The 26872-nt window shown below is 44.2% G+C and overlaps 1 protein-coding gene and 1 long non-coding RNA gene across 2 annotated transcripts in view; one reads left to right on the forward strand and one right to left on the reverse strand.

Annotated features, from left to right (window-relative positions):
* Nucleotides 1-26872, forward strand: part of LOC125707665 (H(+)/Cl(-) exchange transporter 7-like) — a 112780-nt gene that overhangs the window by 24340 nt on the left and 61568 nt on the right. The gene's annotated exons all lie outside the window — the stretch shown is intronic.
* LOC125707688 (uncharacterized) lies at nucleotides 18813-26594 on the reverse strand. Its single transcript, XR_007382338.1, has 6 exons — nucleotides 26445-26594; nucleotides 25929-26276; nucleotides 20391-20741; nucleotides 19726-19845; nucleotides 19192-19238; nucleotides 18813-19035 (listed from the first exon to the last, which is right to left on the reverse strand). It is a non-coding gene; the product is annotated as an uncharacterized LOC125707688 (long non-coding RNA).

Below are 26872 nucleotides of genomic sequence, written 5' to 3' on the forward strand. Positions count from 1 at the left end.
GGCATAGAACTACCACTCAATTTTGAAATTGCGCTTCTAGTGACAAGCCATAGAACTACTACTCCATTTCGAAATCGCGCCTCTAGTGGTCAGGCATAGAACTACTATTCCATTTCGAAATCGTGCCTCTAGTGGTCAGGCATAGAACTACCACTCCATTTCGAAATTGCGCCCCCGGTGGTCAGGCATAGAACTACCACTCCATTTCGATATTGCGCCCCCGGTGGTCAGGCATAGAAGTACCACTCCATTTCGATATTGCGCCCCCGGTGGTCAGGCATAGAACTACCACTCCAGTTCGAAATTGCGCCTCCAGTGGTCAGGCATAGAACTACCACTCCATTTCAAAATCGCGCCTCCAGTGGTCAGGCATAGAACTACAACTCCATTTCGATATTGCGCCCCCGGTGGTCAGGCATAGAACTACCACTCCATTTCGAAATTGCGCTTCTAGTGGTCAGGCATAGAACTACCACTCAATTTTGAAATTGCGCTTCTAGTGGCAAGCCATAGCAGTGCCACTCCATTGAAATTGCACCTCTAGTGGTCCGCCATAGTAGGTTAACAACATCTGAGTTGGGTCTCTGGTGGTCAACTGCGGTGATACAACACGCATAATTGGACACACAGGTTCTTGCCTGAAAGCAGGAATCAACTTCACGGACTAAATCAGTTTGATCACAATACATTAACATCCAATTAGGTTATTGTTGCATAACTAATTGATGTTTACAATTGAATAAGAAACACAATTCATTTGGTTTGATTCCCGTTTAACCTTTTTGATTTATTTTAGGTTTTATTTCACCTTATGCTTTCATTCATTCCCTCTCCCCCAACAAGGGGACTTGCATAGAAGTTCAACCACTATTAACAACAGTAAACCAGTTACGTACACAATCCCATCAGGAAGTCGTTTGGATGTGATCAGTTGAGCCCTTCGGGTGCTGGGTGCTTACCATTCGCTCTCTGTTGGTTGAGCTTGTCTGTGGCTCTGCTGTCACTGCTTGTGATCGTACAGTTTGTCAGAACCGAAGGGGAGTTCTCAGCAATTGGATGCCCAAAAGCGTGTCAGCCCGGCTACACCCACTGACTCATTACGGGCAAGGCTGACAGGTACCTCAGGCGGTCATTACAACTTTTGAGCAGGACTTCGTTTAGGGTGAGTTCTGAGAACGGCCCTAGCTTGGACTCTCACTAGGGTGGGTGATACCTGAAGGCAATTTTGCCAGCCGATAAGCTGAGCTCCACCTGGGTTGTCTCAGTTGTGCATACAGAATACGCCCTTCCAAGTTAACATTGCTGGGGATCGGGGGAGTGGAAGCCGGACTCAGGCTTGCTTGGCTGGGAGAATGATTCCTGGTCTTAGAGGAATGTTTAATGAGGAGAGGTTAGCTGAGCTGAATCTGTTTAGCCTCGAGCAAAGGAGACTAAGGGGGGACATAATCCAGGTGTTAAATCTGGTCATTGCATTACATTTTTTTTGTATCCACTCCTTTATTTCGTGTTTATTGTTTGTTAGGTGTAATGTCTGTCTTATGTTAGTTATATCCATCCATCCATTTTCCAAACTGCTTATCCTACTGGGTCGCGGGTGGTCCGGAACCTATCCCGGAATGTGGAATGGGCACGAGGCAGGGAACAATCCAGGATGGGGGGCAGCCCATCACAGGGCACACTCACACACAAATCGTGATTATATTATTGCACTATACTGTATAAATAAAAAGTAAACTTAATACCAGTTGTGGTAATAAAGTGCACAGAGAGTAAGAGAGAGTAGGGTTTCACATAAACGTATGTTCATTAGCATTTAGTATTCTGATGGCTTTGGGGTTAGAAGCTCTTATTAAATCTGGTTGTTCTGCAATGCATACTGCGGTAACGTTTACCAGAGGGCAGAAGTTCAAACATCTCATGTGCTAGGTGCGTGGGATCTTTTTTAAATATAATTATGCATATGTAGAACTAGGGATATGATCCTGTTAAGTATGATAGTTCTGTCTCATTATTGCAGGATCGACATCCATAGTAACTGTGGTGATCTATCCATTTGTGTGCATGTCTGTGTGTGTGTGTGCGAGCGGGTATACCTATCCTACCCCATAGCGTGATAAATACCTGTTTTTTTTTTCCCTTATGGGGACCACGAAACTGAAAACCAGGAAAACTCTATTTTATAAAAATCTGTGACTGCTGTGGAAAAACTAAAAATGCAAAACCTCTTTTATTTTGCTTGGTTACTTATGGTTATGGTTAGGGCAGGGTGGGGGTTAAGATTGTCATAGTTAGCGTTAGCATTTATCCAATAGAAGTCAATGAGCGGGCCCCATAAGGATAGGTATACCCTATGTGTGTGCATGTGTGTGTTTGTCCCATATTGCCTGGGCTTCAGGATACCTCATAACCCGGAACTTCATCAGAAGTAGTTAGAAAATGGATGAATGGATGGATGGATGGATGGATGGATGGATGGATGGATGGATGGATGGATGGACAGATCAATAAAAGTACAGAACATCCATTTTACAAAGAACCATCAACACTAAATGTATGCACTGGTCATGCTCCTGGAAATTAAACTTTTCTGAAAAGCAGCATGTTCATAAATTAGCTGCTGTTATACCTTGGGGGAACAAATGCAGATGAAATTGTAAAACAAACTGCAGTGGCAAAACAGTTCTGGCTGCCTGTGCTGCCCTGCCTGCCCGCCCTCCTGCCCATTACGTCCTGCCTGTGCCACCCTCCTGCCTGCCCTCCTGCCTGTTTACGTCTTTCCTGTGTGCCCTGCTGCCAGTTATTCTGTATTTACATCCGGACTTAACTAATTGAACCATATAAACCATATAAATCAGGACTTTGTTAACCTGACTTCTGCCCTGTGGAGGATGGGCTCCCCCTTTCACTCTGGTTCCTCCAAAGGTTTCTTACTATGACTGAGTTTATCCTTGCCAATGTCGCTTTCTAATTTTTCAGGCTAGATCTTGCTCACTGGGACAATTGGGCAGGGACAAAGTAAAGTGCTTTGAGACAATGTAAGGCTATGAAAATGTACTATACAAAATAAAGTGAATTGACTTGAGTAATGTGGCACAAAGCAACCCTTCTTTGCCACAGGAAATGTCTGGTGCAATTTCTTTTTTAATTGTACATGTCAATTGCATAATACCCTAAACTAATTCATTATTATTTCTATTATTATCATCATCATCAGTATTTCATTAGTATTCCATGGTATTTAGATTTTTCAGGAATCAGTGTGTGTACTGTATACTTTTTAATTTATTTGCACTATGTGTAGTGTCTCTGCAGCTGTATATACTTGCTGCATTATGCACAAGAACTTCCCTCAGGCATCAGTATAGTTAATCAAATGTAATATTTCTTGCTTGTTTATTAAGTTGTTTTAGGTATTTTGTGTGTTCCACTTAATTTAGTGTAATTAGTCCTAGTTGACTCAGGTTTAGTTAGATTTTTCCTTCTGTTGTTCCTCTGCATCATGCTACTGTCATAAAATTTCAATGTCTTACCTAACTTAAGAGTTTTGTGCATTGTGTTTTGGAGAGAAAGAAATCATTACTTTTTTTCTTTAGATTCATCCACTGATTCTATCACCTGAACACATTCCCCCTGAATATTTGTTTGTTTATTTATGTATTTGCTTGGGGGATGGAATTAACAAACAGAAATAACTGAATGAATCAGGGTAGTGAAAAACATTTATAAACTTATCATTTTGGTATTGGTACGATCCTGTTCTGGTTAGTTAGCCGAGGGAGTAAATCATCCGGAGTTTCATCTCTCAATCTCCTCCTACACCCACTCAGCATCACAGTATGGACTCCCCAATGCAACTGATCTGCACGTATTTGTACTCTGGGAGGAAATTGAAGCCCCCATAGGAAAAACTCAAAGCCTACAGACATATGCACAAAACCAGGGGACATGCTCAGTTCTGCAGGCCTGGAAGTGTGAGAGAAGGCTATTTATTGAGTTTCCCCTCTGCCCCTGGTAAAGATGAAACATGCACAAGTCATTAAACACACATATACTTACATGAAAGTCTGACTGATACTGGAGCTTCCAGTGCCCGTAAACCAGGTACTGGGGTACTCCATTTCCTTCTTGATAATTAGCGCCATTGAAAAAAAAAACGGTGCCTTTCCTAATATTAACTGACTCTCAGACAAATGTACTGCTTGAAGACCCTGCCACTATTCGCATTTTCCAGCAGGAGTCACAAATCTTCATTGCATTCAGTTTATTCTCAGATGAGCTCATGCATGTTTCTATGTGCATCTTTACACTTAAACAAATACAGCTAACCTCTGTTGTTATATTCCATATATATTTGTCGTGACTGGCCTTTTTTCTCAAATGATGGATTTCTGAAACTAAAACTGACAGTATTCTAAAATATTTATATTGCCACATCATCGACACATGTTCTAATATGACATAGCATTCCCCTGGACCATAGTGCGACTTAGAGACAAGATATAACATGCCCTTCACGGTAAAACACTAGATAGGTGCAACACTTAATGTCAACGTTGTCAATGTCAATGTTGACTTAATGTCAACGTTAAATTCATGGATTCGCAAATTAAGTAACACGGTTACAGTACAAAAACGAGCAGAGCTGTGTATGGCATGACTATCTCGCGGCGGCGACAAAATATGCTTATCCTTCTAATTATTCAGAAGAAAATATATTTGCAAGCACAGCCGTTCACGGCTTCCGTACAAAAAGCTGTCACTACGCTACAGGAAGAATACACGACCAATATAGGATTTACACAAGTCTGCTTCTTTTGTTTTATTTAGTAACAACTTTCACAAAAATTGACAGCAATACTGCTAAAAGTGCAGATCTGTTGCCAAATTAAATAAACAAAGAAATTAATCATAAAAATATTCAAAGTATATACAGCCAGGGGCGCCGCTAGCAATTTTGGGCCCTATGACAAAATATGAGGTTGGGCCCCCCTACCACACCCATTCAGATCTCTGGGGGCCCCTAAAGGGCGTGGGCCCTTAGAATTGTCCCAACTTTCCCCCCCTTAGCGGCGCCCCTGTATACAGCTAACCATTTCCAATCGAAAAGTACATACAAGTCTCCAATATAAGTTATACAATGGAGCGCAGATAAAACTTTTAAATAGTAATTAACCAAACTATATAAAGAATACAAGTTTGAATACAGGTAATTTGTATAAATTTTACTGTGTTCAGACTGAAAAATCAGCACCAGCCTTACACACATTGCAGTTCTGCTTTTTTCTTCTTTTAGCATAATTACCCGTTTCACGTTCACGAGGCAGAAGATCCCTGCAAATGTGAAAATTCACAAGTAACAGGCACCATTAACCTCAAGCCATAACAGTCTGCTAGCCTGAACAATAGCAAACTCTATGTATTACCAATTATTACGCAGGTTGTCACTTTATCAAATCATGACTGTTACTAAGAAGTGGGAGTGAAACGCGTGTCACGAGATCTCGCGATATTACAACATGACGAGATTTCTCGTTGGAGCGAAAAGCCGTTTCACGAATGCGCTGCAAATGAGCTGCTGTAAATATGTCGGCATCTGACTAAATTACTATAGTAGATACCCCAGACACTTTTGAATCTTTTGTGTGTCAGCATTTCGGGTGCCCGGCGGAAAATATAAATGGCGAAAGGGAGACAGACAAAACACGAACCATCTGTAAGGACTGTAGAAAGCTAATGCCGCACACAGCGGCTAATGCTACTACTAACTACTATGCAAAGCCATTTGCAGCACCATCATAGCTCTTTATTTAAATTCACTGCACCGGTGAAGAAAACATTTTTAAAAAAATGTTATGTTTATTATTGGGTGCTTTCCACTTCATGCACCCACATACAGCGCTAGCTTAAAGCAATGCATTCTGGTCCTGACGCAATGCATCATGGTTATATTTTTTATCGCCCGTTGCATTACGTCACCATGTCACATGGTACCAAAACTCCGCGAGAGCAAGACACATCAGGCAGCACCTCTTAGCAGGCTGCACAGGCTGGATCCGCCTCCATTACGACACAACTTTGCCCTTATTGGCTTAAGATTTTAGTTACATACATGACGTTTGTATATCTGCTATTTCTCCCGAGAAGCAGGTAAAGCGGTAACTGCTTTTCAATTAATTTACTTGGTAAAATTAAATTTAAATAAATGATATGAATATTGTAATAGTACTCGTGAGCTTTGTTTGTTGTTAGTTACTGTAATGTTGCGCTGCTTTATTTGTTTAATCGTCTTGTCTGTGAAGACATTCAAGTTAATCAAATAAGAACTGCACTGTACACTGTACATGACCATAAAAACTTTGAATCCTTGAAATAAATGTTTTTGATCTTTTCCTTGGCAGTTATCTTTTTACACAGGGCCTCTATGTACACAATAGTTATTTTTTTCACGACTAACAGTATGGATCAGGAGTTGGTTATTGTAAAAGAAGTAATGTGCATGCAGGTGATATTTGTATAGATTTATATTTACCCCTAGGTGATAAGTTTGACAGTCATTTCTTTTACCGTTTGGCCTCTCGGTTGAACATAATAGTGGCGCGAGCAGCTCCACTTGGTTTTTTAAAAATACTCAGCCATGAACTTTTGGTGAACTCAGGTGAATCCCTTCCTTCAGTAGTAAACCTTGGTAGTTTCAGCCGTTTACACATTGTCTCACTAAAAGGTTGATAATATATTTGTCCTTTTACATAGTGATAAAATATACGCGATAAAAATGTGAATATTCATAGATTCAGGACTAACAAAGTAGCTAACAGAAACTCAGACTAACAAAAGGTGCAAATACATACTCAGTTGGTTCCATTGTGTTGATTACATTATAATGTTTACATTGTAATGATTATATCATGGATATTTGGCATACTTTTTATAAAATCGTAATTCTTATATTCTGCGTTATATAGTGCTAAATAATATTCCATAGATGGATGGACTTTATTAATCCCCGTGGGGAAATTGTGTTTTTTATGTCTCCCTCAACTTACTCTTTGTGGAGTAAGTTGTCCGCGAAGTGCAGCTACCTGTTGGGGCGCCCAGGGAGCTGGGGGTTAAGGGCCTTGCTCAAGGACCCACAGACGTGCTGAGGCTGGGTTAGTTTCAACTGGTGACCTCATTACAGGCACAAGGACTGACCCCTGCCCCCCAACTGTGTATGAGTAGCATTTATGCTGTTTCTTGAGTGTGAGCTAGTACATAAACCAGCTAGTGCTCACCATTGCAAAAATACTCTAGCTTTCTGTCATACACATTTTTTTATTTTCTTACATTGTCCGTTTTTGTTCATAGTCTGTAATATTCTGAATAACGACAATGTAGAGGAAAAACAGATTAAATTCTCCTTGTTTGTAATTTCCCCATGTAATCCACTGCCTTGTGGTAAGAGGTGCAAAAGTCAGACGCGTTGAATGATGAGGATACGATATTGAGTTTAGTTCTTGAGAGGATTTATTCATATGATATTTTAACACACAGTACTTTGAACTGGTTTGTTTGGCGCAAAAGGGCCGATATGCAGACACCATCACACATGGCAAATACGGTCAATGACTGTTTCACTTTGCACCTTCAGCCCTGAGCCGCGTAATCTCAGCACCTTTAATAACAACCATTGCTGCCTCCTACAGGTGGGAATACACTTAGACAATAGTAAATATCACTAAGGCAGGCAAGTACCTCTCGTTTCAAGTGTTGCAATACTATATAACATTATATTATAAACAATAAATACGAATAAATAAAAACATTAAACAAATAAACATAATCAATAATATTCATGAATAATTATGCTTAATATACAAATAAAAGAATAGCTCCTGCAGATGATTTCAGATAACTACTGGAACAATGAGTTCTGGAGGGGAGCAAGCTCTGTTACATGCTATAGAAATGTTGATCTGATTCCTTTCATTATCAGATTGTTACCACTGTTAAAAACCACAGATATTGTATTCTGATTGTATGCATTTCCTTATTAGGGCATGTCAGTTACTTCTGTTAAAAAATCCGTTTATTCTGACGTCGTAAATTTCCTGATCAGAGTTTACCCTCTTTAAAGTGATGGAGGTCCACTTGTGCGAAAGATACATCGATATGCATATGAGATTTCGTTTGTGCCAAAAATATGTAAATAGCACACAGTCCATGTCGACTGAGCATGTGACAAAGAATTTTTCTGTGACAATTCTATTTTGTCAATGAGTTTGTCTGTGGAGCCCCTGAAGGGACCTAATGGTGTCCGCTAATTAGATACCCAGAAATAAACTGTGTGGCTCCTGCCCAAGCATTGCTGCCCAAACAGCAGCTTCCTCCTTATGCCACCGAGGGAGGAGTAGCCAGTGGTTCCCCTGCCCCTTCCCCTCTCCCCCCTGCAGACGAGGATCATAACCATTCAGCACCCGACTCTACCTCCTTCTCGGTGAAGAAGTGCCGTGGCGAAACACTCAGGCAGCAGGACGAGGTAGCAGAAATTCTTGCCCCTATGTTGGTATGTCCAAATCCTCAAGGGGGAGATAAGGTTTGCTCATCTGACACTGTAGATGAAGGAGTTGAACATAAGAACATAAGAACTATACAAACGAGACGAGGCCATTCGGCCCATCAAGCTCGCTTGGGGAGAACTAAACTAATAGCTCAGAGTCGTTAAAATCTTATCTAGCTCTGATTTAAAGGAACCCAAGGATTCAGCTTGCACTACATTATCAGGAAGACTATTCCATACTCTACACGCTGCGTAAAGAAGTGCTTCCTTAAATCCAGCTTGAAATGTTCTCCCGCTAATTTCCACCTATGGCCACGAGTTCGTGTATTTAAACTAATGCTGAAGTAACTATTTGGTTGAACAGCATCCAAACCTGTTAGAATCTTATATACCTGGATCATGTCCCCCCTCAATCTCCTTTGCTTGAGACTGAACAGATTTAGCTCAAGTAACCGTTCCTCGTATGACATTCCTCTAAGACCAGGAATCATTTTTGTGGCCCTACGCTGCACCTTTTCTAAGGCCACAATGTCCTTTTTAAGATATGGTGACCAAACCTGCACACAATATTCTAGGTGAGGTCTCACCAAGGAATTGTATAATCTTAGCATTACCTCCCTTGACTTAAACTCCACACACCTGGAGATATACCCCAACATCCTATTGGCCTTTTTTATTGCTTCCCCACACTGGCGAGAATGGGACATGGAAGCATCAACATACACACCAAGGTCTTTCTCATGATCAGCTACCTTTATTTCAGTGACACCCATGAAATACCTGTACTTTATATTTCTGCTCCCTAGATGGAGTACCTTATATTTATCGACGTTAAATTTCATCTGCCAGGTATCGGCCCAGTCACTAATTAAATCAAGATCCCGCTGTAGCTGCTGAGCCACTAATTCAGTATCTGCTACACCACCCACCTTGGTGTCATCTGCAAATTTCACCAGTTTACTGTATATATTGGTATCCATATCATTTATGTAAATTAGGAACAATAGTGGTCCTAAAATCGAACCCTGCGGTACCCCACTATGAACGCAAGCCCACTGTGAGTTGAAGGACATTGCCAGTGACCTGCTGGACCCCAGGCAGAACAGGCCTCACCATGCGACAGCCCTTCAGAGACTGGTCCTCCTGCGCATGGACTGGGGCATGATGCATCAGTTTAAACAGGAGCCTGGTAAATCCTGCGAGTGCTACACCAAGCGACTGATGGCAGCATTCTCCAACTACAGTGGGATGGACTCCACAACGGACCGAGAGTGTATGTGATGTAAAATACACTAAGATAGGTAAAAACTCTTTTGTGGACTAAGTAAAACAAACATTTTATGTTCTAGTTTTCTTAAAACTACTGAAACAAATAATTGGCTACACTGCAGTTCCGCTGTTTTGTTTGGCACCCCTGCATGTCGTGCATTGTGTGGAAAAAACCTGAAGGCTGAGGAATGTTACGTAACACAGCTAGAATGTAAAAACTCTCTCTGGTGTAATTCACTGCATAAAACCAATGGTGTTAAGTGTGATGTCTTCTTCATAACACTCCCTGATGTTTGTGTCCGTGACCATGAGATAGGGTGGGCTGCTTTTCTTCCTTCCTTTGACTAGTATTCCTCCTAAATTGTTCATCTGTATTTGCTGCATTGGTACTTGATGTGCGTGTGCCTTGTGTCACGATCGCCATTTAACGGGAGCGGCGGACGGGCAGGAAACAGGCAAGGCAGGCAGGATACGGGGATTTATTAGGAACACGGGGTGCAGGAAACATCTCACGCAGACGGACTTCAATGACGGACACTGAACTCTAGTAAGACATGAACTCAAATAGACAGGACTGATTGAAAATAATCGGACACAGCTGGGTACGATCAGGGAAGCACACGTGGATAATCAGGGGGCGTGGCACACACGGTGGTCAGACTGTCCGGGACCTCCTCGGGGACTAGGGCAGGAAAGTCTGGAGCTGGGTCAGGGACAGGAGTGGGGCCAGGAACAAGAGCCCCAGGGGGCACAGTCATTTGAGGCGGAGGGAGCGCCTCGGGCGTGGGCTCTGGGGCCGCAGGGGGCAGCGGAGGCGGCTGCTCAGGAGCTACGGGCAAAGCAGGCGGCGGCTGCTCGGGCTCTGGGGCCGCAGGGGGCAGCGGAGGCGGCTGCTCGGGCTGCGCAGGAGCTATGGGCGACGAAGGCAACTGCTCAGACGCTGTAGCAGGAACCCAGGACTTTATGCTCAGCCCACTGCTGTTAACTCCGATGACTCACAACTGAGCAGCAATGCACATTTCGAATTCCATCATCAACATCAGGCAGATGACAAGACTGTTGTGGGTCTCATCAATAAAAACGGTGACTCAGCATACAAAGAGGAAGTGTGATGACTATCGGACTGCTGCAGAGCCAACAACCTGTCTCTGAATGTTGACCAAAGAGATGGTTGTTGACGTTAGAAGAACACAAAACACAGAGTGACCACTCTCTGCTGCACATCGATGGCTCATCTGTGGAGATCGTAGAGAGTACCAGATTCCTTGTTGTCCATCTGGCGGAGAATCTCACCAGGTCCTTCAACATCAGCTCCATAGTAAGGAAAGCACAGCAGCACCTCTACTCTCCACGGAAGCTCAGAAAAGCCCATCTCCCATTCTCACACTCTATTGGGGAACTGTTGAAAGCACCCTGAGCAGCTGCATCACGGTCTGCTTTGAGAACTGTGTCGCCTCAGATCACAAGTCCCTACAACAGATAGTGATGACAGGTGAGAAAATCATTGGGAGTATCGTGTTAGAGAAATATGTACTTTTTTTATCATCATTTTGCTAGACGCTTAGAAACAACACCCTGCCGCAGCTTGATCTTAATTGAGCAATAACACGTCTCAAGAACTGTCGCTTGAATATTTCCACCCCATATATGGTGACAAACAATGTTCAATGTCAGTTGCATATCCTGTTTGTGTACCTCAATAAAAGACACTGCGAGGGGAGTTACTCTTTCGAAGTTGGCTGAGTTCGACTGAGAGGCTGACACCTCGAGGTCAGGACCGGGCTTCCCTTTGTAAGGAAAAGTGGTAAAAATGTCCCAAGGTTCTTGGTTGATCATTTGAATGCAGACAATGTTAGGAATTTATGATCATGGGGGAAGCCAGGGAGAGAATGGGGGTTCCAGTTGGCACCACTATGGTGATAAGGATAAGATAAGGTGATAAGAATTGAATTACAATGATCATAAAAGTCTCCACCCTGTCCTGTCCCATCCCTGTCTCAGGATCCTCACACTCCAGGGGGTCACTCTTTATATGTAAATTCACTCACAACACCTACACACAACACCTTGGTGGGGAGGGCCTTTTTGGGTATAAAGGGGGGTGAAGAACTGTCTTCAATTTGTATCTGAGCTGCCTTTCAGTACCCGGTGTGTCTCTACACTGTATTACATTGTATTATTTTTGCTGTTCAATAAACCATCATTTTGCTGAAACTGCGGAGACTCTGCAAGTGGATTCCCTACACCTTGCAGCAAGTAAAACGTCATCACAGCTGTCTGTGTTGTTCTGTGTTCAGAGACTGGTTTGTTTCCAGCGCATCTTCAGAAGAAGATAACCCTAACATATCTCTCCCCTCCATCACAGATATTCACACCACACACTGCATCCGCAAAGCCACCACCATTGTGGATGACCCCACCCACCCCTCACATTATCGTTTCACCCTCCTGCCTTCTGGAAATAGGTCCCGGAGCATTCGGGCCTTTACAGCCAGACTCAAACAGCTTTATCCCCCATGCCGTCAGACTACTGAACTCTCAGGGACTAATCTGATACCACACACACATACACTCATTAACACACTTTATTATTTAACTACTATTTTTTATCTTATTGTCGCCATGTTTACAGTTACTTTTATTTATTTTTATTGCTACCTCATTGGACAACCAAACTGCGCCTTCTCAGTACTGGGTTTACTGTGCTGTTTGTGCTCGTTGGTGTCAGTTGTCCTCTCTTTTTGCACTGTCCTGCAATGTTTGCACAGTTTTTGCTCATTATGCACCATACAGTATGTTGCTAGGTTGGTATGTGTTAGTCTTCTGTTAATTTAAGTAGCACCTTGGTCCGAGGGAAACAGTTTCTTTTGTAACTGTACTATACTCAACTGTGTAAAGTTAAAAATAACATTAAAGACCTACTTGACTTTTACTGAACAGGTGCTAAAGTGAAATTACTTGCTTCTGGGAAAGAACTCCAGCTGAAATTCTGTACAACAATTATGGGAGACATATGGGAAGGACGCGGTGTCAGACCTGCCCCAGTGGGACGAATGTGGTTTTCCTAGTAACAGCAGCTTCAGTCCCAATCAGATAAGCCAGATGCGTCTGAAATTAGAGGAACGGGATCAGACTGGTTGCTCAGGGACTAATGTGGTAGAACTAAAACAGAGACAAATTGGACGGTGTTTCAATTGTGGGAAAATGAGACAAAGCAGGCAGAGGAGATGCGGGTGGCAAAGAAGCATGAGATAAGGAATGCAGAGAATGTGGATGAGGGTGAGACTCCTGTGAAAACTGTGTATTGAAAATTAGGGCCATAGTATTGTCATCCATCCTGTCAGGGTATGGAAATACACTGAGGGTAAATGGCCTAATGCAGGAAGTGTCTTAATCCTATAACATCCAGCTGATTCAGGCTGTGGGGGACAGTGTAGTACTGCACTCTTCTGGCTGGGACCTTGAATAAATGAATGAATGTTACATTTATACAGCCCTTTTCTAAGATACACAAAGAGCTTTACAGAAGCACTGGGGAGCCACTTCAACCCAAACGTGAGGCAGCAGGAGAGGGGGCCCAGGCAGAGAGAACAGCCAACAAGACGGGTGCTTCCACAGACAGGACGGGGGCCCCGGCAGACCAACGCTGACGACTCCTGGGACCAAGTCAACAGAGCAGCTGTCGTCATTGTGACTCACCCTCATACATCCATCCATTGTCTAAACCGCTTATGCTACTGGGTCGCGGGGGGTCCAGAGCCTATCCTGGCAGGATCTGTGCACGAGGCAGGGAACAACCCAGGACGGGGGGGCAGCTCATTGCAAGGCACATTCACACACCATTCACACACACATGCACTCCTACGGCCAATTTAGCAAGAGAGAACATGCAAACTCCCCACACATGTGACCCAGGCGGAGACTCGAACCTGAGTCCCAGTGGTGGGAGGTAACAGTGCTAATCACTGCACCACCAAGCAGCCCCACCCTCATACATGATTTCTGATTCTTGATTTTAATCCCCTTTTCTGTTTTTGGCAACATATAAAGTGCTGTGAATGTCACTGTCAGATTGTCATATCATCCTCCAGTTGTCCCTTGTCACCCTGGATGCACATTGAGTGTTTGCTAAATATTTTATCTTGTAGTGTTCCTGATTTTTTCCTGTGTTTTAATTTGCAATTCTCAAATTTCATGACTGGCATCCGTGGGGACGATTAATTAAACCTGTTAACTCTGCACTTCAATTTCAAACTGTTGGTAACATGTGTACATATTTTTGTCTGATCTTTTCACCACCAGGTGGCGATATAGCAACTCCAGAGTTATTGATGGCTAGAACAAAAAAAACACAGTAACACAGAGGTGTAGCTAAAAATTCTGGGCCCCTGACAGAATGTCACCTTGCGCCCTCTGTCGAATTTTACATTCTGTGAAAGAGATTTGTTGAGCCATCTTCCAATGTAATCCAATCCAGCTCTTTATTTGAAAAGCACTTTAAACAACCTTATGGACCAAAGTGCTGCACAAAGGAATAAATAAAAACATTCACACACTTAAAAACGAAGTAAAAGAAATTTAATAAAAACCAAAACATTCAATGTGAGTAAAAGGCCATTAATAAAAATTTAAAAAAATCAATTAATTAATAAAGAAAAGGCTAAGATTAAAATAAGATTTACTATTAAAATTAACATCTCACAATGTGTCAAAGGTGAAGGAGAAGAGATTAGAAGAGATTTAAAAACGGACAGAGGGGATTCCTCTCTAATGTGAAAAGGCAAGTCATTCCACATTTTAGGAGCTGCGACTGCAAAGGCTCGATCCCCTCTAAGCTCACGCTGAGTCTTAGGAACCGTCAGGAACAGCTGATCAGCTGACCTGAGAGAGCGGGTGGGGGTGTAAGGGTGAAGCAGCTCACAGAGGTCAGATGGAGCAAGACCACTGAGGGCTTTAAAAGCAAATAACAGAATTTTAAAATGAATCCTAAAATGTACGGGCAGCCAGTGGAGTGAGGCTAAAATGGGGGAGACATGCTCATATTTCCATGTGCGGCAGCATTTTGAACCTTCTGGAGGTGAACAATAGTGGAGCCTCTAACCCCAACATAGAGGGCGTTACAGTGGTCCAAACTAGTAGTGACAAAAGAGTGGATTACTGTCTCAAAGTGCTGCCTAGAAAGAATTGGCTTTATTTTGGCCAACTGCCTCAATTGTAAAAAGCTTGACTTGACAACTAACCTTATCTGAGTGTCAAACTTAAGGTTGGTGTCGACTTTAACCCCTAGGTGTGTGATGACTGGTTTACAATATTGTTCCAAGGAACCTAAAATTACAGTGGAGGTCAGAGGAGTGGAGTTACCAAAAACCAACACTTCTGTCCATTACCTCCCCACTTCCTTGTTAGTTACAATATTTGTTCTGCATTACTGTACTGCTTTGGAGCCTTTTGATATTAAGGTGAATAACACAGGTGAAAAATTAAGGTGAAAAAAGAGACAGATGCATTGACAGCAGTCGTGGCCACACTTTGGACTGGGAGTGTAAGAGCAAAGGAAACTGAATCCACTATGTTCTGTCCTGTAAATTTTTATTAAACACCACATGACACACATACGAGTCCTGTTTTAACTTTCAGGGCTGATGGTCTGCAGCCTGGCTTGTGTTCTACAGTGCAGCGCAGGTGCAGTCACTGTGCTGAGCCCGGCGTTATATTAATGACGCAGCCTTTCACACTGACCAGTGAGAAATAACCTTGAAAATGACTGTGCTCTTTGTGGTTCTCCTTTTTTCTTACCACCAAGCAAGAGACTAAACATATTTTCTACTTATCAGTTATCAGAAATCAGAAATGTCATGCAGTAATCAGAGGTTAGACAGCAAGAATGACTTTTGTATTTTTATCTTTTGTCAATCTTTTATCCAGCGACTACTAATTCTCATCGGGGTCTGGAGAGGGTGGGACCTGTCCCAGGAAGCACAGAGCACAGGCCTGCATGGGATGCCATTCCACACAAGCAAAAACAATTAAGATGGTCAGATTTGCCTCACTGTGTGATTTTGACTGTAAGATGAACTAAGCACAGTCTTGTGTGTATAAAAATGCGTAGATTCATTTAACTTTAACAATGAGATTCAGCAACATGACCTTATAGTGTTAATGATCGGTATCTTACTGGTATTAACTGAATTATGCAAAATTCTACATTATTCTATATTATTGCACCCAAATTGTTCATACTGACTAAATGTAATTACTGACATCCTGGACATACTGCTTTTTAGGTTTGAATTTAAAATGTTAGTAGACAAATTCATGCTGTCAATAACATCTCATTTGCTCACCCACTTTTAGATAAAAATACCCTTTGTGGTTTTTCTAGTGAAGCAGTGGGCCTGAGCTGAGGACCTGATGGTTGTGTGGTTTTCGCTCACTGAGAAGAGAGACACAAACACCCTGCTCTCAGTCGGTCAGTCTTCCTGTAAAATGCAGAGGTGAGACTGCTAGTGGAAAATTACTGACTGCAGTGTCAACAACACATATAAACAGCAGCACAAACAAAATGTTCCACAAATGCAGGACATCTGTATGCTTACAGCACACATCAGACACGCTGACCCTCAGCACTGAGCTCCTCCAGGCTCTGTGCTCTCCCTCTTCTCTTCAATTTCTACACAAATCACTGCTGCTCCAGTGAAGATCCTGAATTTTGCAGGTGATACTACTGTGTTTGCCATCATAACTGAAGGTGATGAGTCTGCCTACAGACTGGAAGTCGTACAGCTGACCATCCAGTTCTGAACTCACATTATCCCAAATGTCCACATGCTTAGACTCCTCTCATCATCAGGGAGGAGCGTCCCTTGGCACTGTAGAGTAGATGGATGAGAGCAGGCTGATAACAAGGCTGTCATCAATTTTATGTGACACCTCTCACCCCCCCAGCAGACTATGGAGGCCCGTAAGGGCAGCTCCTTCAGTAAGAGACTCAGACACCCGGCGTGTGACAGAACGGTACCGCAGGTCATTGGGCCCCACAGCAGTCAGGCTTTATAATCTGCACTCTGCTCATTGAACTTTTCCCCTGTTCACTGTCTTCTGATACAGTTTCTATCTGCTGCTGATCTGCAATATTGTTCCTCCTTATTCACTGATGTGCAGTGTTGCATTGAGCCAGTGCATTATGCCCTGTGTGGCAGCTTCCTTTGGGAGGCTAATATCTGGCACATGAGCAATAATGTTACATGCAATAGGATTGTGTATAAGTTAAGGATTGTGTATAAGTTAATTTTAATATTCCTATAATATTCCGCTGTATGTAATATATTCTTATTTTTTGTTTCTATTATTACCCTATATTTATATATACATCCATTTCTTTTACATTCATAATGATGTTGTTTGTTGTTTTGTGCCCCACTGCTCTTGTAACAAGCCTCAGTCTTGACTCTCCCTTTTAAGGTCTTGGCCTTAAATCACACTCGATATAGGTGGTGTCGTCCCCATCACCCTGACCAGGATACATGCTGTAAGATTAATGGATGGTGTTTATCTGTGTGATGAAAAAGAATGTGAATAAAACAAAAATGTACCATTATAAATGGGAGCCCTAGGATGTGTGGTGGTTAGAGATGTGGACTGATGAGAATTTTGCTTTTCTAAAGTTCTGTTGTGAAAACTGTACATTCCGTTCCATGTACAGTAGTGATATGTAGCAATCATGTGCTCCAGTCAAATGTCCAGCTGCATGAATAATAATGGTGGCTTGTTTGGATAAAATAACTTAGGCTGAATACTTGAAAGCGTGACCTGGGTGAGGTAGAGAGGAAACAGGGTCTTACAAGAAGCAGATATTGTTCTGTCTGTGTGGTTTTTACTCTTTGCAAAGTGAGTCCAGCACAGTGCAGTCAGTGGGTCAGTCTTCCTGAGCTGCATCTAACCAGTGGAAACATCTGCAGCACTGCAGAGAAGCACTCAGCAGACAAAACAAACCCAAACAGCTTACAGCTGTATGTCACTTTTGGACAGAGGTGGACAAAGTACACAACTTCACTACTTGAGTTAAGTATAGATACTCCTCGTCAAATAATACTCAAAGTTTTTCAGTTAATTTTTTACTTCAGTTAAAGTACTGGAGTATTTGCATCTAAAAATACTTAAGTATTCAAAAGTACATTATGTTTTAAATGCAAGACATTTTTCAGAACCTAATGACTCCTGAACACCCCACTGAATACACTGACTGGCTTGTACATCTTGTAGAATAAAAAGCTTGTGGAATATGATACAATGACTATAGAAACACAACTGACATAACAAAAGTACAGCCATTGTCATTTTCATCTTATTTAACACCCCCCACCCCACTCACACAAAAGAGCATGGTAGTGTTCTTACAGAGCCGTAGCAGTGTGTGTGTGTGCATGTGTGCATGTGTGTTTGTGTGTGTGTGTGTCTATGTGTGTGTGTGTTTGTGTGTCTGTGTATGTTTGTGTGTGTGTCTATGTGTGTGTATGTTTGTGAGCCAAGTAACAAGACAGGGAGCAAGAAACAAAACTCCTCTTTCTTAATTATCCACATCGTTATTAACGACACAGGTATATATACAGGTACATATACAGGTACATGTATATACTCAAAAATACATCCAGAACACACAATTAAATGAAAAACGTAATTTAAGAACACTTGAAATTTTCATTCAGTTTCTTTCATCTGTTTAATATAATCGATCAGTCCCTGTGCGTTTGCCCCAAACCATTCAGCATGGTACACAAGGGAGACAAGTAAGCATGTGTGACATCAAAGAACTGATTGCAGCAACTCAGCCTTTCCACAACATTAAAGCCGCTTATTCCCCCCCATGCCATGAAGAAATAATCTCTGTGGCTCCCCTCTCCCCCTCCCTCAGCCCCCAGTCTGGCTTGAACATTTGCACTTCCAGTAAAAATGCGCCCCAAACACACTGACACCAAACTCAGCACCGGTGCTCCGTAAAATCTCGTGATTCAGTCTCAGAAGCACTGGCTCCCCTGCCCTCCTCTGAACATTATTAAAGCTACACCCTGAACACTCTGTGTGACTGACATGAATGAGAAGCATCTTTATTCATAATCTCTGTAGCGGAGGTCAGAATACAGAGTGTCATTATTCCCGTCTTTCTTCTGTCTCCTGGGTTTTGGCTTCTTAAGGTTCAGGGCAGCGTAATTCAGTGTGTCCTCGTCATGGCACTGTGGAGACAAAGATGGCAGAATTGGATGGATCAAATCGGTTTGCTATTACCTATTTTCACAAATAGCACTTAAAATGCTGATCCCAGGATGGAAATCAGTCTGAGGTTCATTTGTTTTACTGACGATTTGTAATTTGAAATATTTATTACATACTTGCTTGCGTGACCATTCCACTTTTGATATATCACTGTTCTTTTCATCTGTTTAAAATATATAACACATCAATATATTATTTAATTTCGCACGGTATCATACCGTGGTCAGATAACATTCCGAATTTTCAAGCAATCAACATCCTTTTTGTCTCAAAAATGAAAGTAAAAATGACTTCTGTCAATTTAAGTGTGCATGTTTGGATACGTGTCATTTGTTCTCATATATCATATATAATAAAATTGCTATAAAGGAGATCTTGGTAATAAAAGTTATTGATATGCAACTTATTGCAACATGTATATTTCAATAGATTTTGCAAAATATGAAAGATATAATACAAAAATGTAAATCTTACAGTACAAAAAGGTTTATATAAATAAGGTGAGATTTAATAATGGATTTTAAAACTGTATTACCTGCAAGAGTGGTTTTAATATGAAAATGTTATCTATCATAAAACAATTTTATATTTCTATAATTTGTTAAAATCTACATTTTGTCCTTCTGAGTGCATAAAGCCGGGCAGCGTACCTGCACAGTGTGTACAGGTCAGTTTACATCTTATACAAATGAGAGCAACGTTCAGAATAATGCTGCAAGATAAAACTATCAGCAAGCCAGAGTGAAGAGGATCCAGCAGCTTCTGAAAGCCTGTAACAAAGAGATAGATTTCAGCATAATGATATAGAGACACATTTCCCATTTGCTTACATTACATTAGTTAAAGATCAAATCGATAACACATTACAGCAGTTGTTTTGTAAATAGTCCATTTTTAACATGAACTTCTAGTATTTTGCATTTTAACAATTTATATTAATATTTGAAATAATTATTAAATTAGGCTCCGGACCCCCCGCGACCCAATAGGATAAGCGGTTTGGAAAATGGATGGATGGATGGATATTAATATTTGAAATAATTATTAAATTAGGCTCCGGACCCCCCGCGACCCAATAGGATAAGCGGTTTGGAAAATGGATGGATGGATGGATAATTATTAAATTAACATCTGTGTAATTTAATTTAAGCACTTAAATTAGAAAATTCATTACATTAAAAAAAGAAATAAATGTCTTAATAGCAGAATAAGCTAAATAAAACTTTGAAGCAGATATACTCTCCACACTGGGTGCTACCATCTATATCCAGCTGTGTGCCGTTCCCAAACAGCATCTCCCCACACTGGGTGTTACCATCTATATCCAGCTATGTGCCGTTCCCAAACAGCATCTCCCCACACATGGCCACAGCGCAGTAGTAAGTCCCAGCATCGGAGAGGCTGAGGTTCCCCTTGGGGAGGCTGTAGACGCAGCTCCGTGTAGGAGATCCAGCCTCAGGGCTCTTCTCACACTCATCACTGCTGTTTCCATGGCTGTAAATGACTCCAGGAAGGGATTCTCCTGATCCATGTCTGAACCAGTAAACACTGTGTTCTCCTGCACAGCTCCCAGTCTCTATCGTACACTGCAGGCTCACAGAGTCTCCTGGCTGCAATGTGTCAGACACAGGCTGCTGTACCACAGTCCTGCTGTTGGAGTCTTTACCTGAAAAGCAAAATAGTCATGATGACAGCCCTTTGAGAATAACAATGGAAAATACAGATCCTCAAAAATTGTTCTTACAGATTTTTGGGAACTGAATCGATGTTCTTCTAGCCATCCAAGAAATCAGTAACTTCTTGGAGAACAGCTGACATTCTTCTCTCTTTTTATTGTATTACTGCTTATTAGTATATATCAGGTAACACTATACATTAACTGCACCTACATAATACCTAAATAAAAATTATATGATAATAACAAACATTATAATCATATAATGTCTTGTATTAATGTATGAAGGTAGATGAATATAATTAATTTCAATTCAAAGAAATGAAGTGTGTAAAGTGTACTTTATATTTTCATGATTTTCGTGACTTTACATTTGGTTTATGTTGCCCCTTTTCCACAGGAAGGTATTTATTGTTTTTGCATATTTAGCTCTTGATGTGTTTTGGTATTTTTGAGCATTTTGCTGTAGTACCTGCATAATTTAATTCAAGAGCCGAAGAGCTGTTTGCCCATTACTAGTTTGTCTATCTTTTAACATTAAAGAAAAAGTATACATAGTAAAAGGAATTACTTGGTTTCGTAGTTCCTCCTATTTATTTTCTTATGCACACAAAAGTAAGTTTTTCCGTTCAACCATAGCACTACAGCGAAAAGCAAAACTGTGACACCCGCTCCGTCCGCTCCTCGTGTGTGCCACGCCCCCTAATTACCCACGTGTGATTTCCTGATCGTGCCCAGTCGTGTCTTGTTTCCTGCTGCCTTGTTCCATGTATTTAAGTTCCTGTTTTGTACTAACCCGTTGTCTGTCATTGATGTTAGTTGGCGTCTTCTGTTCCCTGCCCCGTTATTCTTAATAAACCCCTTGTTTGCCCTGATTACGGCTTGTCTGCCCGTTTCTGCCTGCTCGCCCGCACGATCGCCGCTCTGCCCGCGATCGAGTGTGACAGAATGACAGACCAACTCAACAAGGCACAGCAGCAGACCGAGAGCCAACGTCTCGGTCTGCTGCATGAGGTACACTACTGGCTGAACCAGCCCGACGTTCGGGAGGATCCCGTCGCGCTGGATTTAGCCAACCGAAGCTGCGACCTCCTGTTGGCGATGTCTTCACCTGAGGACGGGCATCGTCTAGGAGAGGTGCGCTCCCACCTCAACCAGCTGGTTCAGCGCCTAACAGCGCGGAGGTTGGGGCTGGACGCACGGTGCGTCCCGGAGGTTGTTCCCCAGCCGTCCGTCCTGTCGGACGTGGAGCAGCCTCCCGCGGACACCGTGACAAAGAGGAAGAAGAAGAAGAAGAAGAAGCACGCGATCGCCCCTGCAATCGTTTTGGGAGCGTGCGCGCTCATCCCCGCTTCTCTCCTAACCGGGGAATTGGAGGACTCCCCGGCTGACCTCGACGTCATCACCGCAGCTAAGCTGCCTGCGCTGGCAGCTTCCCCAGTCCGGGGAGAGCACCCAGCCGCCGCTGAGCTGCTACCGCCCCTCGAGCGGTACTACTTCCGGCCGGAGCGGCTGGCCAACAAGGGGGCCCGCGCGGTGCGGGACGCTATCCCGCGTGTGCCCCGGGCACTTAAAGGGACCACGTCCGTCTTGCCCGCACGGGACCTGCCGGTCCCGCCGCCTGCAGCCCCTGCTCAGCCCGAGCAGCCGCCTCCTGTGCCTGCAGCCCCTGCTCAGCCCGAGCAGCCGCCTCCTGTGCCTGCAGCCCCTGCTCAGCCCGAGCAGCCGCCTCCTGTGCCTGCAGCCCCTGCTCAGCCCGAGCAGCCGCCTCCTGTGCCTGCAGCCCCTGCTCAGCCCGAGCAGCCGCCTCCTGTGCCTGCAGCCCCTGCTCAGCCCGAGCAGCCGCCTCCTGTGCCTGCAGCCCCTGCTCAGCCCGAGCAGCAGCCGCCATTGCCGGCGGACCCCGCTCCCGTGCAGCCGCCATTACCGGCGGACCCCGCTCCCGTGCAGCCGCCTGCGCAGCCGCCTTCGCTGCCTGCGCAGCCGCCTTCGCTGCCTGCACAGCCCCCTTCGCCTGCTGCAGCTCCAGGGCAGGCGCCCCCACTGCAGCCGCCTGCTGCAGCTCCAGGGCAGGCGCCCCCACTGCAGCCGCCTGCTGCAGCTCCCGGGCAGGCGCCCCCACTGCAGCCGCCTGCTGCAGCTCCCGGGCAGGCGCCCCCACTGCAGCCGCCTGCTGCAGCTCCAGGGCAGGCGCCCCCACTGCAGCCGCCTGCTGCAGCTCCCGGGCAGGCGCCCCCACTGCAGCCGCCTGCTGCAGCTCCCGGGCAGGCGCCCCCACTGCAGCCACCTGCTGCAGCTCCCGGGCAGGCGCCCCCACTGCAGCCAGCTCCTGTTCCTGACCGTGCTCCTGTTCCTGCAGAGGCGCCCCCTCTGCAGCCGCCTGCTGCAGCTCCCGGGCAGGCGCCCCCACTGCAGCCACCTGCTGCAGCTCCCGGGCAGGCGCCCCCACTGCAGCCACCTGCTGCAGCTCCCGGGCAGGCGCCCCCACTGCAGCCAGCTCCTGTTCCTGACCGTGCTCCTGTTCCTGCAGAGGCGCCCCCACTGCAGCCGCCTGCTGCAGCTCCCGGGCAGGCGCCCCCACTGCAGCCGCCTGCTGCAGCTCCCGGGCAGGCGCCCCCACTGCAGCCAGTTCCTGTCCCTGGCCCCGCTCCTGTCCCTGGCCCCGCTCCTGTCCCTGGCCCCGCTCCTGTCCCTGGCCCCGCTCCTGTCCCTGGCCCCGCTCCTGTGACTCCTTCACCCTCACCCCGGCGACATCGACCCCGACCGGGGGTCGGTATGTCTGTGTCCCGCAGAGGGAGGGGACACAGACGTCGGACTGGGGTCCCTCCCGCCCTGCCCCCTGGCTCGCCCTCCCTCGCCTGCGCTCTGGCTCGGTTGGCGCCTGCAGGTCCTGGCCCTCCGGGTCGGCTGTCGCCTACGGGTCCCCCTCCGATGCCTCGTCACCCTGCCTCGCTCCCCCCTCCGGTGCCTGGTCGGTCGCCTGCGGGCTCCCCGACGGCGGCTCCTCGGTTGCCTGCGGGGCCCCTACCTCCGGCCCTCCACCGGACGTCGCCGCCTGCTGCGGCTCCCCCCTCCTCCGGGCCTTCGCCGTGGGCCCCTCCTGCTCCCTCGTCCCCTTCCCCGGTGCTCCCTCCTGCTTCCTCCCTGGCCCCTCCGCGGGTCCCTCGCCCTGTCTCCTCGGCCCCTCCGAGGTCCCCTCCGGCTCCGGCCTCCCGGCCGTCTGCGGCCCCTCCGGCTGCCGCCCGTCGCCCGCTGGGGCTCCCACGGGCTCCCTTTTGTTCCCCCGCCTTCTCTCCCTTCTCTCCTGCCCTGGTCCCTCCTTCGTTTGCTTCCCCTTTCTTTGTCCCGCCTGTCTCTGCTCCCCCTCGATTTGTTCCTCCCGTCTCTGCTCCTCGTCCTCCTCTGTTCCCTTCGTTCACTCCTGGTCCTTTTGTTCCTCCTGTTCCCGCTGTTTCTCCCTTCCTGGTCTGTCTGTCGGCCTTTCCTGTCTTGTGTAGTGTCCTGTCCTGGCTCCTGCCTCTGTGTCAGTTTTGCCTGTCTGTCTTGTTCCCGGTTCCCCATTGATTTTTGCTCTTGTCTTTCAGGTCCTGTTCTCCCTCGTCCCGTCCGTCGCCCCCTTCCTGGGCGCGCCCGGTGTAGCGCGCCTTTGGGGGGGGGTTCTGTGACACCCGCTCCGTCCGCTCCTCGTGTGTGCCACGCCCCCTAATTACCCACGTGTGATTTCCTGATCGTGCCCAGTCGTGTCTTGTTTCCTGCTGCCTTGTTCCATGTATTTAAGTTCCTGTTTTGTACTAACCCGTTGTCTGTCATTGATGTTAGTTGGCGTCTTCTGTTCCCTGCCCCGTTATTCTTAATAAACCCCTTGTTTGCCCTGATTACGGCTTGTCTGCCCGTTTCTGCCTGCTCGCCCGCACGATCGCCGCTCTGCCCGCGATCGAGTGTGACAAAAACGTCATGGCAAATACAATTATGCTTTATTCCAATACACATTGCTAATTTTTCATTATTATTACATTTATTCAGCATAATATCTTCAAAGGTTTCATGATTTAATTTGCAATCTTCTGGCCTGAAATCTTTTCCTGCTACACTGAAGACTCTCTCAGCGTGTGCAGAGAAAGCTGCAGCCAAAGGGTTGGCATCCTCTGATAAACATGGTTGGTTCAGGTATCGGTGACATTATGTGAACCTTTCATGGCAGGAATAGGGACTAGTTTGACTTTTGATGCAGGAAAAGTGTTTGGGACGTTTCTTAGGTTAGAAACTGCCGTCACTGCAGCCAACACTGACTTTTAAGGAGAGACACTCAGCTCTTCCTATGAGCAGATCCACCATGGTGCACAAAATGACAGTATAATTATTATTTTAGGTGACACTTCAAATGTTGCATTATTTAATTCTTTACAAAACGACATTTTTATAACAATGATGTATAACAATGTTAATGTGTTTATGTATAATTCATATTTAAATTAAAGTTCATATTTTAGTTAAAAGCTACACCTACAGTACGTATATGAACTTGAATTTGAATCCAAACCCTTTTTCGTTCTTCTTCTTTAAATTCAAATATAAATTTCAATGCCACAACCTGTTTTCAACCACAATTCAAATGTAATTCAGATTAACAAAATGAACTGAAATTCAAGTTCATATATGTATTCAAAATCCTGAATTTTAGGATACGTATTTGAGAATTTCATTCTCAAATCAGTTCTGAATGGTGCACATCCCTAGTTCATATGTTAAATCATGCATTTTTTTTTTCAGAGTGAATACACACTGACTGCTCAGATAAATAACGTCAAAAATAATTTTCTTTTGTTGCTTAAGATTTTTGCACAGTCCTATACTGTATATAACAACTCAAACATTTTTTTATGTTATTTGTTTTAAAGAGGCTGCAATGTGTAACATTAACATCTGTATAAAGAGAAGGTTAGGCTTTTGGCTGACAGCAAGCAAAATGCAACAAATTGTATAATAATAATAATAATAATAATAATGAATGATTTTTGTTTGATGTTTAGAAAAACATTTATGGAACAAAGCAGACAATAAGGTATCTTTGCTAATTTTATATTGACAAACAACTAAACTGTCAAAATTATTTTGCAGGGAATAATCTTACTGACATTATAATAAAGCAAATATGAAAATAGTTGGAATCTCATTTACCTGTGATTATGACAAAGGTTCCATTCCCGAAGGTGACCTCATGAAGAAACACAGCAGCACAATAATACACTGCAGAATCTGACGGCTCCACGTTAGAAATAGTGAGGTTAAAACTCCCCTCTGCATTCAGTAAGGAGTAACGTTTTATGCTTTTATATTCCTTGTAAAATTCACCAGGTACGTAGAGAAGTGCTTTCGCCATGGGCTGGGGCTTCCGACCAACAGCTTGCTTAAACAAAGTAACAAAAGTTGTTTCTCCTTGACAGAAGCATGTCAGGGTCACACTGTCTCCAAGCTGAACCCTCATCAGGTGACTGGGCTGAACAACATCTGTAGTCAGTGCAGTGTCTGCAAAAACAGAAAAACAAAAAAAATCATAATCAAATAAGACATATAATAGTAATCTAAATAACTATTAACTATGATGCAGATTAAATGGCCAAATTCCACTGATCACATCATACAGATAAATGAAAATATTAAAATCCCAAAATAATTTATATTATAGGGCCTTACTAATGAAAATGAGAAGACCAAAGAGTCTGAACATTTTTGTGCTTCCACTGTTTAGAATAAACTGCTCTGCTGCTAAGTGAGAGATCATGGTCGTGGTCGGGATGAAAGGGCAGGAAACAGAGAGGAAACAGAGAGACACACATCAGGCTGATCTGATTGGCTGTTCACATGGGAACTTAAGTAACAGTGAAAAAGCATTTTAATGTGCACTTACATGACGTTTATTAATTTACTCCTTAACATCCAGTTAAAATGAGAACAATTAGATAAACAGGAGCAGATACTGAGCATATAAAGTTCTTTGTACAGAGTGCTGAGATACTGTGGGAGAGCATTTGCTAATCATCTCTCTCAGACAAGCTCAGCACAGTATGAGTCTGTTATCTATCTGATATTAGACAGTCTCTCATACAGTAATAATAATTGAT

The sequence above is a fragment of the Brienomyrus brachyistius genome, chromosome 14 (genome assembly GCF_023856365.1).
Source record: "Brienomyrus brachyistius isolate T26 chromosome 14, BBRACH_0.4, whole genome shotgun sequence".
Lineage (NCBI taxonomy): Eukaryota > Metazoa > Chordata > Actinopteri > Osteoglossiformes > Mormyridae > Brienomyrus > Brienomyrus brachyistius.